This window comes from Moschus berezovskii, chromosome 10 (assembly GCF_049115385.1).
Source record: "Moschus berezovskii isolate FMDL1 chromosome 10, NW_MosBer_1.0, whole genome shotgun sequence".
Taxonomy (NCBI): Eukaryota; Metazoa; Chordata; class Mammalia; order Artiodactyla; family Moschidae; genus Moschus; species Moschus berezovskii.
Genome location: NC_142469.1, coordinates 57,657,509 through 57,674,377, shown reverse-complemented (window position 1 = coordinate 57,674,377; position 16,869 = coordinate 57,657,509).

The following is a 16,869-nucleotide window of genomic DNA, read 5'->3' as shown; positions in this document are numbered from 1 at the left end:
ATATGAATGAAAGAGTTAACAGCATTATAGGATATTTAAATTAAAAGTGATAATTGTGACCACACATTAAAAGAAAGGTAAAATTTTGCACTTGTGTGATGAAATATATTATGATAGGGATATTAGACCATCTAATAATGAAAGAGTTTGGGCTGAATTTGGCTTAAAATATTTTTAATTTAGTAATTTTTTGCTTTTACTTTTTAGTTTTAGTTTTATTTACAACACATCTTTGGGCAGTTGTATTAGCTACATCTATTTTTAAATGAAATAAAAAACTAAATGTCACTTCTAAAAGACAAAATATTCTGTTCCCTTTGACATGATTGTTAAAAGATTTGACCCAATCTTGAAGGCATTATTCTTAATCTAACTCTTTGACAGAGAGCTCACTCTTTTTACACTATTTCATTTCAGGTGGGACTCTAAGCCGTCAAACATTCAGGACAATGTTTTAATTAAGGAGCAATCTAGTTACACCTAGGAGTGTGTAGAATTTTTAATGTGTTAGTAATCACTTTGGGTCAAGTTTGCCTTTTAGTTTTTTCCCTTGTGGATAAAAAAAAAGGAGAATATAGAAGATCTGACTTCCTCTGGTAAAATTGAATCAGATATATGGCCATATATAAAACAATTCTAATGGGAAACATATAAATGTAAATACATATTTTAAAAATACACTTGATCAAAAGTAGAAAAACTATAAGGGCTGAAAATCAAGGGCTGTATAATGGCAGATATAAGACTTGTTCATGAATGTGCATGTTTCTCTTGAAATACGAACAAAAATCTTTCTGAATATCTCTAAAATAGCACATGCATCTTCCAAAACAGTTGTTTAAAAGAAAAATAATTAAATGCTTAACTGGAACCCTAAACTTAGCTATCTATTCAGCAACATTATTACTTTCATTGAATTCTATTTAATGCTTGTTTTATCTTTTATTTGAAGATTGTGATGCTGACTTTCCTAGATGGTTATGAAAAGCAGTCTTTTTGGAAAATACTGTGTGTATGTGTAGTGTGTTTATGTTTTGGTGAGATGGAGGTATGATGAAAGATTATGAACTTTAAAATTAATCAGATCTGAATTTGAATCATGGTTTTGCCACTTGTAAGCTGTATTACCTTGAATGGCTTATATAACTTCTTGGCATATGACTCGTTTGTAAATATGAATGAGGATGAATGGCCATCAATATGAGTGGGGAATGAAAGAAGCAGGCATCAGAGATTTGGGCAGCAGATGACAAGGACACAGCTTGGAAGTGAGTTTTCATGGCTGCAAGGTTACGAATTGCAAACTCAATGTCCTAGTGTGAACACATTACCAGTGTATGGGCTAGGACAAGCAGATCGAGATCCTGGGACAGAAGGAGCCTGGGCTATAGATTTGGGTGCAGAAAAATACAAGGTCAGAACCGAATTGACAGAATGACTGCAGGCAGATTCTTTACCATCTGAGCCACCAGGGAAACCCCAGTTAATGATCATTTGCAATTTAATAAGACTGAATCAGCTAAGTAAAGATATTGCAAGGTTGAAGAAGGGAAGTAAGAGCATAAAGTATGAAAAGAAGTAAGATTTCTTCTTTATGAGGGAAAATGTTTTAAAAAGGGGAAGTTAGGACAACCAGAGATGGGGTGCTCAAATTTTTTATTGCTGGAGTCACCTTTTTGTTAGCCAGATAGGGAGGGTCTTCCCTGACAACCTTTAAATGCTGTCACTCTCCACACTCCATGTCTTCTATAGCAAGCATTGTGTTTGTTCAGATGTGGTAGCTAGAATAACCAACTTCCTATGTGATGTGAAGGAATTTAGGGTTTTCTGTTGTCCCCACTATTGCTCAAACATCTCCATCTGTTCCATAATCTCTTGAAGTAGTCAATGAGGTGGGTGAAAACTTTTAATCGTCAACTAGGCATATGCAAAACCTAAGCAGTGATAAGAATGGTCTCAGAGAGAATCGTTTCTTTTTTAATTCATAGTTTACTAATATAGTGAGGTATGTGAAAGGCACGGTAAATTGGAAAATGTACATGATAATAATTAATAACATCTCATTTAATCTGTGCAAAAGAGTGAATAAGGATTAGAAGTTAGTTACATGTTGACTTGAATTTATATAAAGATGTGAACAAGAGAGATGGACCATTGCCTATGTTGCTGTTGAAAGAAGGATGGGCATGTTAAAGGGAAAGGGCGCCTGAGACAGATGAAGTGAGCAAAAGGTAAGAAGCGGGGAGGAAGCCCAGGAGAACTAAGATGAATTAGTTTTCAGCTTTAATCACAGTAAAAAGATCAAATTATCTGGTGTTTATACATGTACAAAGCATTTTATTATGTGCCTTTTTCTCTCTTCTTTGATTTCATCTTTCCCATAAGTTTTTAATTCATTTCCTGGATAAGAATGAGGATAAAGACAAAAGAACAAGAAAACACGTAGTTATTATATTCAAAGGGGAATATTTTTAAAATGTCACACATATACATATTTATATTCTGCTGTTCTAGATTTATTCTAGACTAGTGTTCCAATGTTTAGATCACAGGGTCATGTATTCAGTAATATAAACTGGTTTCAACTAAAATATCTTTTCTTTCCTTGCATCCTGCAACTTGTTTTTGAATAAATGTCACTTATTATAATGTTTAAACTGCTTTTGGTTTGCTGTTCTTCCTCCTTTTTTCTGGGCTCTGTATTTTGCTTAAACTATGTGATTAAATGAGAATTGGATGATAATTTGAAATGATCACAGTGTTATAACCTTGTCAAAATCAACTGGAATATGTTTAGCAATTATTTTAATAAGCAAAGCCACCTAGGTAATTTCATCATTTCTTATTGTATTTTTTACTCACCAAATATATAAACGGTAACTGAATATATCCTGCTGCTGCTGCTGCTGCTGCTACTAAGTCGCTTCAGTCGTGTCAGACTCTGTGCGATCCCATAGATGGCAGCCGACCAGGCTCTGCCGTCCCTGGGATTCTCCACTCAAGCACACTGGGGTGGGCCGCCATTTTCTTCACCAATGTGTGAAAGTGAAAAGTGAAAGTGAAGTCACTCAGTCGTGTCCGACTAGTAGCAACCCCATGGACTTCAGCCCACCAGGCCCCTCTGCCCATGCGATTTTCCAGGGAAGAGTACTGGAGTGGCTTGTCATTGCCTTCTCCGGAATATATCCTAGTCCACTGTAAAATTGAATTCCAGTTTTTTGGCTTCCCTTGTTCTTACATCTCCCCTGATCCAACTATTTTCTCTTTTTCATCTCTATATTTTTTTCCCTCTGGATACTGTTGCCTCCTGTAGTTTCCCTCCTATGGAGATAAATACTTGGAAATCTAACTCAGAGAATTCTGTCTCCAGTCTCACTTTTGTCATTGAGTATTAGATTAATAATTGTAGCATAAGGCTCAGACTTTCTCTAAGTCAGAATTTAGTGATTTATTTCTCCATCACTCCATGTCAGGTGTGACACCATAATTTTCTGACAGTTATATACTGGAGTGGAAGGCTACTGAAAACTTACCTTTTAATTAGGAAATTTACCATCTTTGTCACTTTATCTACTCAGATTATTTGATAATGTTTCAGATTTGGTATATCCAAAACACCTTCCCAATCTCCCTGAAACCAGTAATTCCTACTTCAAGTCAAGATTCTTCAGAGTTCCTATGCATTCCTCAGTCTTCAATCATTGGCCACATTCAGTAGAATTCAGCTCTACAATATCTGTAATTTCTTCTCAACCTTTTGTCTCACAATATTAATCCCCTAAATTGCGCCCTCAGGCTTCTTGCCTACACACCAAAGGTTAGCCTCCCAAGAAGTCTCTTCTCTTCAAAGTCTCATCCTTTACTCCTTTAAAGTAATTTTTCTACACTCATATCTCTGTGCTTCCCAAAGGTTTCGAAGACTCCTTGTGCCTAACAAATTCAAGGTGTCCTGTTAAGCCTGCACTGAAGGTCTTCTATATCATGGCCTTTTTTCAGTTCAGTTCAGTCACTCAGTTGTGTCCCACTCTTTGTGACCCCATGGACTGCAGCATGCCAGGCCTCCCTGTCCATCACCAACTCCCGGAGTTTTCTCAAACTCATGTCCATTGAGTCGGTGATGCCATCCAACCATCTCATCTTCCATCATTCCCTTCTCCTCCCACTTTCAATCTTTCCCAGCATCAGAATCTTTTCAAATGAGTCAGTTCTTCACATCGGGTGGCCAAATTACTGGAGTTTCAGCTTCAGCATCTTTCCTTCCAATGAATATTCAGGACTGATTTCCTTTAGGATGGACTGGTTGGATCTCCTTGCAGTCCAAGGGACTCTCAAGTATCTTCAACACCACAGGGCAAAAGCATCAATTCTTTGGTGCTTAGCTTTCTTCACAGTCCAACTCTCACATCTATACATGACTACTGGAAAAACCATAGCTTTGACTAGACAGACCTTTGTTGGCAAAGTAATGTCTCTGCTTTTTAATATGCTATCTAGGATGGTCATAACTTTTCTTCCAAGGAGCAAGTGTCTTTTAATTTCATGGCTGCCAGTCACCATCTGCAGTGATTTTGGAGCCCCCCAAAATAGTCTGTCACTGTTTCACCATCTATTTGCTGTGAAGTGATGGGACCAGATGCCATGATCTCCATGATCTTAGTTTTCTGAATGCTGAGCTTTAAGCCAGCCTTTTCACTCTCCTCTTTCACTTTCATCAAGAGGCTTTTGAGTTCCTCTTCACTTTCTGCCATAAGGGTGGTGTAATCTGCGTATCTGAAGTTATTGATATTTCTCCTGGCAATCTTGATTCCAGCTTGCTTCCTCCAGCTCAGCATTTCTGATGATGTACTCTGCATATAAGTTAAATAACCAGGGTGACAATATACAGCCTGATGTACTCTTTTCCCTATTTGGAACCAGTCTGTTGTTCCATGTCCAGTTCTAACTGTTGCTTCCTGACCTGCATACAGATTTCTCAATCTTTTTTTTATCTTTTGCAAATTCTTTAAACAGAGCCTAAATTTACACAAGTCTATACTCTTTTCATGAAATGATTCATTTTACCCAGTAAAATATTTTTCAAATGTCATCTCCTCTTCTGATCCTACGAGCCCAGTGTCTTCTATTCTGTGAATGTTACACAACCCCACTTTCTTTTCTAACTATTCAGTGCTTCTCATCATATTTGGAGATTACATTATCCCTTCTTTTTTCTACCACCTTTTCCACCACTTGTTTTTAAACTCCTTCTGGGCCAGATCTTTTCTAATTATCTTTACAATTTCCAAAATATATCATTGCATTTCCTAGACCAAATACTCAATAATAATTATTATTTTTGAAGGAAAGCAACCATAAAGTTTCTACCTCCTTAATATTCGTCTTAGCAGATGCTTCCCCCAGAACAATACAGAATTATAATGAATTGAATTCCAAGGTTCTCAGTCAGTTGAATTCAACTGTGGATTCCATAACTTTTAAAGGTGATGAAATGAATGAATTTTTGTAATCCACTTTATGACTGGCATTTGCATTCTGTGTGCTATTCTTCGTATTCACATTTTCAGACCTGAGAATGCCTTTATGAGGATAGCGTAAAATGACAGCACAAATAAACTTATCAATTAACAGGTAAGTTTTCAATAGCTGTGCAGCACTCTAGTATAATTCTTGAATTATAAAGATCATCTAACATCTCTCATTGAGAGGAATTGGAAAAGTCGTTAATGGCTTTGGACACTGAGAAAATCTGAGTTTTATATGACTGTTCTTTAATTGAGGGCAAAGGACTCAAGGACTAACTCTCTACATGGAAGTGCTACTCAAAAGTACCTTTATTTACCAGGCTGTGGTCTAATCTCCCAGATTTGTTGAAGTGGAGGGAGGGGCAAGGGTGTTACTTACAGCACTGCAAAGGCCTTATTCACCCCCTGACTTCATTCTCAGCTAAACTTGGAAATGCAATTGGTTTATTTTGTATAAATAAGCAAGAATGCTGGTAGAAACTAAATATCTTCATAAAACAAAACATTATGATACCAGAAACCCTTAGGAATAGCACTAATGCTTTTAAATGAAGGTTTTATTTGTCTCAGAGCTGCAAAAAGGAGTCACTAATGAGATGTCATTTAAATTCTAACACCTGTTTAATGGCAGTTTTTCTCTATCCCCAAAGAGTAACTGTTTATGAATGTTTGCAGTTTTCCAAGTGTATCTACAAGAATTGTTTTTTCATAAACAATGTGATGACTTTTTCCTCATATGCTCTAGTCACATTGCAACATATGATGAAAATTGTTGGTTGTGGCATTTTTGTATTAGATAGGTTTCAAAGATAGTGTTATTTCATACACTGAAGCTTAAAATTTTATAATTCACATAGTAAATAGTTTATCAAGAAACTTCATGTTTTACAGATTTATGAGTATATATTGGTATAAGACAAAATTCTAGTTGTATTTTTTAACTTAAATTTAAATAACATGTGAAAAGCCGCTGCTGAAAGATATGTTTGCTCCTATATCTCCTGTTATGAAAAGAATATATATTTATAAATGAACATACATACGCATAGGTTTCTAAGAGTTGCAAAAAAAGAAATGCTTGTTGACTATTTTCCTCAGATGATAAATAACTGAAAAAGTCAGAAATGAGACTGTAGCATTTCTTTTGTGATTTTATTTTTCTTGTGTAAACAATTTCTTATTCATGAAAGGAATCTACAACAACTACACTGCCATTTTTCTTTATGATTTCTTAGAAACTGATAGTGATGAGAAACAGATACTATATAGATGCATATATGAAAAAAATATTCACTACTGGAGATATTCTTTAGGATCTGTTTCATTTTGTATTTATAGCATTTTGTATAGGCTACATTTATGTTTAACGTCCTTTAATAAAACTACTTGTGCTTCAGTAAAATAAAGGACATATAAGTTCATTTTTTAAAAAGTTACTTCTATCTTGAGAAATTCAAATATAATTAATTTCTTTGGAGTGGCACTGATAATAGGCCATGGATTTTTACCAAAATAATTAGATGAACTAGCAAAATGCTGGCTTCTAGAGAAGCCGTAAGGATCTCTTCTTTTAAGGAATATATATCTTTGAACTAATATGAGCTGGTTTTGTTCTCTTAGCTTACTGCATGTGTGACAGAGCAAGCCTTGTTTGTGTCAGGAAAGCAGGAACTTATGTTGACAAAAGGTGAGACCAGGGCCTGTGAACTAAAGCTTCCTAAGAACTCTGGGATTTTAGCTGAATGCACTAGGCTTACTGCAATAGAGAATGGTTGATCCATAAATGCTCGAAGTGTGGACTAGAGCAGTTCTATAAAACATAAATGTTCTCTGCATTAAAGGAGGAAAGAAGAAAATTGTTGCAGATGTGATTGGATTTCCCATTATGTTGAAAACTATTCTAAATATCTTCCTCGTGATCATTAGTCCTCAGATTTCTTAGCACCAAATCATTTCTTTTCCTCCCCTCTCCTGATGCCCCCTCCATGAGATTCTTGCCAATTTGAGGTGCTCACTTGAGTGAACAGAAGGACTAAATGGTTTTCAGTTTTTAAAATGCTCTTTCTCTCTCTCTCTCTACACACACACACGCACACACAAGACACTGAAGATTATACATTTTCTCCTTTTTTATACAATTTTTTTTTTTTAGGTGGGAACTCAGTGCTTAATTGGTGTGTTCTCTAATTATCCTATGGATTTATTTACCATCAGTTGACATATACCTTGCACTGAGCCAAAGGAAATAAGAATATTCTTTTCTCTGTGCAGTTCCTCTCTGACTTATGAAAGCTAAATATCCATTCTGTATGGAGAGATGAATCAGCAATCCATATAATATCTATTCATCATACATATTTCACAAGGAGGATATTGTGGTGACTGCAAAGTTCTTACAAAAATAATATGGAAATCCGGAATTTGATGTGGAGTGTCAGAGAGCCTCTTACTATTATTTACCTTATCAGCTTTTGCTTTCTGAAATCAATGGAAGGGCATCAAGTTCAGCTAATCCATATTTCTGAGTATGAAATTGAATTTATAGTCTGTAGTATGTTGACTACTGCTTGCATTTAAGGCATAATTGATTTTTATTGAAAAGCCAGCAGGCACATCAAAAATTTCCACAAACCACAAGGATGTTAAATTTTACCCTGTTTAGATAATAGTGTGGCTTTATTTATCTTTTAAAATGAAGCTTTTATTTTTATATCAGCACATGCTCTGGAAGTGTGACTGATACCTTATGAAACCATCAATCCATGGTTCTGTAGAACTGTACTGCACAGAAATAAGGAACTTTAGATTTCTAAGGTAAATGTCTATGGTTGGCTTGTTTTAAGGGTAAATGGATAAATGGAATAATAAATCTTGCACCATATCATGTCATGTGGCAATTTTTTCCCATTGAAACAACTGCTTACACCATTATTTCTTTCCCCTCAAATTCTTTCTGCATCTCATTTTTCCTTCTGATTTAGAAATTACATTTTTGTACCTGGATTAATTGTTTATGCATGTGAAATGTAATTCCTAAGGACTAAATCTATTCTTTCTAGTGTTAATGTTAATAGTCAACCTTAGTATTCATGATACTCCATTAAGAGAGTTTCATTCATATGTCCCCAATTTGATGTGCCAGATCCATTTATTTTTAACTAAAAGTTATAATTAGAAGATTCTTGAGTGCTCCTGCCATAGAATGTGTAAACAGAATGTCAATTGTAATGTGAGTTTTAAAAGATAAGCTTAGCCTCACCTTAGCAAAGACAAAGCAAATTAAAAGCAAAAAATGCAGGAACCATCATTTGTTTTAGCCCTCCTTCTTCTGTAATCCTATAGCAGTAGTTCTCACTGTGGAACAATATCACTGAAAAGAAAGTTCAGAGAATCTGTGAAAGTTTATTAGATGGAGTGGCACCAGGACGTCCAGGACCACCCCTGACTTGGTGAACTAAGGAATGCTAGATATTTCCAACTTGCATGAGGTTTCAGTGCATTAAAAATTGTTCCATGCTTGCAGGACTTTTGAGTATCCTATCAGATATTCATACAGATGAAAAACCTATTTATTATTATGTACAACTAAAACCTACTTCTACTTTACCTGTTATTATAAAAGCTTATTCACATGTTCATGTACACTGAATTTTTCAAAATCAAACTCTCAAGTAAATTTAGTGAAAATTGTTTTCTTAAACTTTGCCAATTACTGGTCACTGGTAGGAACTTCCTTTATGGTATTTGCTGCATCAATACAACAACCTCATGTAGGTTTGCATTGGTAGATGATGTGTTTACAAATTTGCACGGTTCTCTGAACAGGTATCAGACTTGACTTCTTCATATCTTCATTATGTAGCAATGCTCAGATATTTAAATTTCAAAATACTTGCTATTTTATTATGAAGAACTTCCTTTTTATTTCTGTTTTATAGTTGGGGCATTGCACTGGTTTTTTAAATGATGTGCTTAGAATGGTTATAAGATCTACAAATTTTATGTCACTATAGTAAATGGGTTACAAATATTTGTTATAAAAAGGAGGCACTATATCTGATAAGGTTGAGAACAATTGCCTTTTGGCATCAAGGCATGAATGCATTAGTTGGAAAATTTTTTCAATGATAAATCTAGAGATTATTTTAATAGCACAGTTATTTCCAATGAGGAAAATAGTATCTCAGGGATTTTTAAATATGCGGTGATAAGCCCTTAGTGCCTACCTTCTTATGTGTATGGATGAAGAGTGTTCAAAACAATTTGTCATATGCACAGAAATACAAAAGATGAAACCTAAAGAGATTATACATTAGTCTCTTAAGAGTAAAACTGACGGAGAGAAGCAGTATACCTTTCACAGAGGCAGATATTTTCAAAGCCATGTGTGACAGGTACAGGGACAAATCCCGTTAATAAGTAAGAGGATTTGTGCTTGGCTCTGTCACATGCCACTTTGAAAACCTACCCTCAAACTGTCTATAAATTTTCATGCCCATCTTTTTCTCCTTGCTTTTTCCAGAGCGTCTGATTTTTTGTACACCATTTTCCCCTGCTTTATCTTGTGGCATCCTTTAATAATTTGTTGAGGTGGTATGTGTACTATGATTTTGTGGCTACTTTATTGTTAACAAAATAATATTTGCTGATTTTTCACTGTTGCTTTTACTGCTTTGTTATGGGACATTTTTATATCACTATGACTTCTAAATATGAAAAAAAATCTGCCTAGTGGAAATTAAGAAAAATAGCAATTATCACGTTGGTTAGCTTTCTCTTTTAAAATGTAGTTATTTTTTAAGAAAAAGAACATTAAAATGTAATTCTTTGATGCATTATCTGGAAAGAAAAAAATTGTTTATTTATTCTAGTTATGAATTTTTAAAAATCAATGATTGAGCCTAGAGGTATTTAACTATTTTGCAAAGTAAAATCAAACCAACTTCAATCTTAATTACTGTTGGGCTATCTCTGCTTCTGAACCTTGACCCTGGTACCTCATCATATGTGAATATGCTCATGGAAGTAGAGGGACGCACATTTTAGTAGAACATCTTCTGGACTATAACTTGGTGCAGGGTGATGCAGAACTCTTTTTCACTCTGTCAAAGAGGATTTGCTTTCTCGCAGTTTATATTTGATAGTTTATAACTGAAAGAAAATAACTCTAAGGTACTTTTCTTCTTTTTTTTTCATTTATGTTGTAAACCATGAGCACCCCATCAAAAGATGGGAACTGCTTTTGTTAATTCATATATATATACATATATATATATGACTGTATCACTTTGCTATACACCTGAAACAAACACAACACTGTAAATAAAATAAAAAAACTTTTCTTCTGTTAAATATATGATAATAAATAAAAATCTGGAGATTTTTCTGGTAGAAATCAAGTATTTCAAAGTTCAGCATTATTTTAAGATGAGTTTCTGAAGGAAAAAAATAAAAGTTGTTCCTGAAAAGTGTTTTAAAGTGGGCAGTTCCAAATACTAATAATTTCTCTCCGGAATTTCTGTTTTTCTGCCTTAAGAATACTGTTGATACCTAGAACCTATTGATGGAGAAGGCAATGGCAAGCCACTCCAGTACTCTTGCCTAGAAAATCCCATGGATGGAGGAGCCTGGTGGGCTGCAGTCTGTGGGGTCACTAAGGGTCAGACACGACTGAGCGACTTCACTTTCACTTTTCACTTTTCACTTTCACACATTGGAGAAGGAAATGGCAACCCACTCCAGTGTTCTTGCCTGGAGAATCCCAGGGACAGGAGAGCCTGGTGGGCTTCTGTCTATGGGGTCACACAGAGTTGGACATGACTGAAGTGACTTAGCAGCAGCAGCAGAACCTATTGAACTGGAAGTATTTTCTAGAAGAGTAGCAATATACATCTGACACCATTTTCTTCACTTCTCTTTAAGTACAGACCTAGGCTGTCCTTCCACAGCATCTAACAACTGGACGAAAAGTAGAAAACTAAGCTGATTTTCCAGATGGTTTGTCTACATTAAACCTAGCATCTGGATATTTTTTAAACATTTAGATGATTGGCTGAGTTTTTCACATTGCATCTGCTTATTTTTGACACATCATTGCTGTGTGGGTCTGTATATCTGTGTACGTGTGTGTGTGTGTGTGTGGGCAAGCCTGTGTGCAGAAAAACATGCTACCACTTAGATAAAGAAGAAGAAGTGAAGTCGCTCAGTCGTGTCCGACTCTTTGCAATCCTGTGGACTGTAGCCTACCAGGCTCCTCCGTCCGTGGGATTCTTCAGGCAAGAGTACTGGAGTGGGTTGCCATTGCCTTCTCCAGGGATCTTCCCAACCCAGGGATTGAACCCAGGTCTCCCTCATTGGAGGCAGACAATTTAACCTCTGAGCCACCAGGGAAGCCAATTTAGATAAAACAAGCCAGAAACTAGTGCAATGGGTCTTGAATTTCACACATTTTTATTTCTCGTCTTGAACTATGCTTTGAGTACTCAGTCACTTCAGTCATGTGTGACTCTGTGACGCAGTGGACGGTAACTCACCAGGCTCCTTGTCCAGGGGACTCTCCAGGCAAGAATCCTGGAATGGGTTCCCATGCATCCTCCAGGGGACCTTCCCGACCCAGGGATTGAACCCATGTCTCCTGCATTGCAGTTGGATTCTTTACTGCTCAGCCACCAGGGAAGGTCATCTTGAGCTATAATAAAATTGAAATAGATGAGTACACAGCAGTGGTTACATTGGTGATATATTATGGCTCTATGAAAATTTGAAAGTCCAATATCTTACTGACATATTCCTATTGCTTTTAATAAGTTTTATTATCAATAGACCAATCCTGAAAAGTGTTAGGATGTAGTCCTCACTGTCATTACATGCCAGCGTGACTTTAAACTATATGACTAACCCTAGAATATTAACTGTGGACCTACTTTGGGCAACAGGATTCTGGAATGAACCAAATGCAGATCCTACAATTAAAGAAGATATCAGACAAGTCCTTAAATACACAATGAAGTCTAATAAATTGCAGTGCAAATATTTTGTGCTTTAGGAAAATAAGTGAACATAAAATTACAATTAAAGAGAGTCCTAGAAGTTCTTACAGAGAAAGTACCATTGAGAGGGCCTCAAGGGATGGGAAGAACTTAGTTTGTGGAGATAAGCAGAATTCCCAGAGGTGAAAAAGCACTGCATGTCTTTTGGAAGCAGCTCCACACTTTGGTCAGTACGTTAGGCACATTTCCATGACACAAACTGTGTGTTCAGTTCATGCAGAAGATAGCAGGTCATGCTAAGGAATATGAATTTTAAGCTATGTCAATAAGGGGTAATTTTGAGACATTTGACTATGACATAAAATGATGGATGCTGGGCAATGAGAAGTTACTTGGGCAGGAATTAGAGGAAGATGGATTGGCATGGGGAAACTTAGCTTCAAGGAAGCTGACAAACTAAAATATGTTATGTTTCATGAATTTTCAAGACATCCTTTCTATGTCTAAGTTTACTCATCAATAAGATCAATGGGCTGGACTTGATTTATTTTATAGTCCTGTTCCAGCTTTTATTTTCTGAGTCAATATTTTCTAAATTGTGTTCTATTGAATGCTATTTCTGGTAGATAACAACATGCGTTATGTTAATTAAAAGAAGAAGATTTCTGTGATTGAACTATTTTGATAAGCACTGAGTAAAATAGTATTAATTTTGTTTTTGAGAGTACTTCTCAGAGCCTTATTCTGATAATGTGGATTAATGCTTTCTATACATTTCCAAGGGCTTCCCAGATGGCACTAGCGTAAAGAATCTGCCCGCCAATGCAGGAGACATGTGAGATGTGGGTTCAATCCCTGGGTCAGGAAGATTCCCTCGAGGAGGGTATAGCAACCCATTCCAGTATTCTTTCCTGGAGAGTCCCATGGACAGAGGCGCCTGGTGGGCTATAGTCCATGGAGTCAGAAAGAGTTGGACACAACTGAAGTGACTTAGGACACAGGCATACATTTCCAAGATGGAAAGTGTATGTCTATTGATTTCCAAGATTATATGACCATAGGACTCTTCTAGTTTACATCTTTTGGTGTAAGGGTTTATGAAACATGTTTTTTTTTTTTTCCTTGTCCCACTATGCATAATAGATTCTTTACTGAAACTGTAATAGGCCTTGGTTCTCTGTTTTAAATGATCCATGCAATGTAACTTTAGAAACTTGGGTAGTATTTACAAGAATTTCAATAGAATCTTTTCCCTGATACATTAAAGCCTTGTAGGGAAGACAAATACATAAAGTGTGCATTCAGCTCATGCCATAAGCCACTGGTATTTGAAGGTGGAATCATTTCCTCAACTATCCAAGAAGTTTGATGCTTCTTATAATGGGCTAGCATGATAGCCAAACTCTTGAGTAAAAGTATTTCTCCTCTGTTTGGAAAGATAAATCTCTTTGACTGCTTGGCACTTTTTGGAGGAGGAAAGGCAGAGAGCAGTGAGAAAGGAAGGATCAACTGACTAGACAGTAGACTGTTGCCATCAACCCTTGGCTTTCTGTCGGATGGTAGATGTCATGACCAGGAGGGCCACACATCTATCAAAGTAAGCTTGAAATGTTCTTATCAGAAGAGAAGAATTTGATGGTGAGTCTTAAGTAAGATATGACACTTGTCAGAGAAAAATAAGAAAATTGTTCCAGATGGTTGAGATTGTGAGGAGAAGGTGAAGAGGTCAGAGGAGACAATGAGTAGAGAGAAAAAGAAGAGGAGGGTGAAAATCCTTGGGGGCTTGGACAGGTAGCTTCCGCTTCAACTGAATGACAATGAGATGCCAGTGAAGAAACCCAATAAAAAAGAAATTCTTCATATTTTAAGCATACGAATCCAATCTTTCAGAAATTTCACTTGAAATTGACTAGAAGGAGTTGTCAGGTAGGAAAAATTCATAATAAAATGGCTTCACATTTAAAAGGAGAAGAGATCCAAGTTCAATGTATGCTGCTGTTGGTTGCTTTCTCCCCCCTTTGCCTGTTTATGCCTTGCTGCTGTATGTACTAACAGTTCCCTCTACTGTCTACTAGCAAGATGGTGATAATACAGTCAACACTGCCTGATTTAGTGTTTGCTATCTTAACTATCTTAAAGAAATACTGAAATGAGGCATATGCTCTTTTCATTAACTACTTTCTAGACCTGGAAGCATGACAAATTTTCAGTTAATTTGTTTTTCTTTAAAATCAAAATATATCTCTGCAGATACTGAAAATAAGCATTTAATTCTACCTAAACCTGAATTTCCACAGATCTGCTAAAACAGAACAAAGCAAAACAAAAGGGCTGGTCTATTTCTATTTCTATTAAATACTTGGAAGCGAAAAGATAAGGATGCATGGTTCAGCTACAGCATCAGCAGCCTGTCCAAGCACTCTGGGGCTACAGTTGCATGCATACTCTGGGCCCAAGGTGTTTTGGCTGTGTGATCTTGGCTAAATTATTTTCCTTGGTATTTGTTGGCTTATTTGTCTTTAAAAGTGATATTTTCATGAACAGAGTTGCTTTAGTTTTGAAAACTACTGTGTATGTAAAGACCCTGGTACAGTTCTGGGACCACGGTAAGGTTCAAATTCTGCCACTTTAGCTCCTGGATTTCTGTCATTCATTTATTTAGCAAGCAAATACATTTATTAATCACTTTCTAAGTGCTGTAGATACAACAGTATGCAAAACAAAGTTCCTGCCCTTATCAAAATTATATTCCAGTTAAGGAAGATGGATAATATATAAGCATGAACATATAGTATATCAACTATTGATAAATACTGTGGCATTAGGAGTCAAGTTACTGTTTTTTTTTAATCATTGGTAGTTTGTTTTATCTACATGACTAAGGATGCATTTCTCAATGAATGTGAAGGCCATTGTGTTATAATCAGGACATAGCAGTATGCTCCTATTATTTATGGACCAAACCAGGATTCTTCAGGGAGTGAAAGAGGAGTATGGTTATCACATAGGGACAATAGATGCAAATTGGGACTGTCTTAGGTAAACAGCTGCTGCTGCTGAGTCGCTTCAGTCGTGTCCGACTCTGTGCGACCCCATAGACGGAAGCCCACCAGGCTCCCCCGTCCCTGGGATTCTCCCGGCAAGAACACTGGAGTGGGTTGCCATTTCCTTCTCCAATGTGTGAAAGTGAAAAGTGAAAGTGAAGTTGCTCAGTCATGTTTGACTTGTAGCGACCCCATGGACTGCAGCCTACCAGGCTCCTCCGTCCATGGGATTTTCTAGGCAAGAGTACCGGAGTGGCTTGCCATTGCCTTCTCCTCTTAGGTAAACTAGGGAGACACAATTACCCCAGTAATCAGGGACTTTAGAAGCATTTCTGGCAGGCAGTACTGATGTCAGTGTAGTTTGGCATAGGTAGCATTAGGCAAAAGTGATGTAGCACAAGTAGTAAACTTCTGAACAGCCTAAGATTGATAGTGGCCTGGGGCTAAACAGGATTCATGAATAAAGGAACTGAGAGTCAACTGAGAAGCTCTTGTCCTGATGGAAGTAAGTTGCCAGGGTGGCTGTTTCTATGCTGAGCTGCCCAGCTGCAAAGCGAGCAGATTCCACTTATATGGGTCCTCCTGGCGTGGCAGCCTGACCCCAGTTGGTAAGGTAGCTGTCCTTCATGGAGGAAGAGGAATGTGTTGTCCTCCAGGAGTCCACAGTGAGCCCAGACTGGATGATACGGATAGTAATCTCATCCCTATTTGAGGTTTAGTGAATGGCAGGCAGTGATTTAGCTTCGTTGGAGACTGGGTGAGGATTTAGTCCTTGGAGCTCTCTGGACTGTCTTTGTTGAGGTCCTGTTTTTTTCAAGCAACCTGTCTCCCTCCTTTTGAGCTTCCCTCTGCCCTGTTCATCTTCCCTTCTGCCTTGGATTATGGAAAAGCTCCTGATGACTGAGACCCTTGAATAGGGATAATGAAGAGAACCTCTATTTAAGTCTCAAAGGGGAAAAAAATCTGAAAGTTTCTAATAAGTGTGAGTGAAGTCATGACTGGCACTCGAGTCCTTTTCTGTTTCCCTTGAGTCAGGTGTTTGTTGCCAGCTCTTGCTAAAAGTAATCATAGTTCTGATGTTTATAGTAGTTTAAGTGTCAAAATGCTTTACTTTTAAAAATCTACTTTCAGTGATGACAATGGCCTTGTCAGATATGTTGTTAAGTATCATCACTGTCGTTTTTCTCTGTTTACTGGTAACCCTATTTTATAGGCATTGGGTAGTACAAGGAGACTCTTATAGGAAAGTTAAGAGGAGGATCTGGGCTAAAATTTCTGGACTATTCTGATCTCTAGACGGTATCTCTACATTCA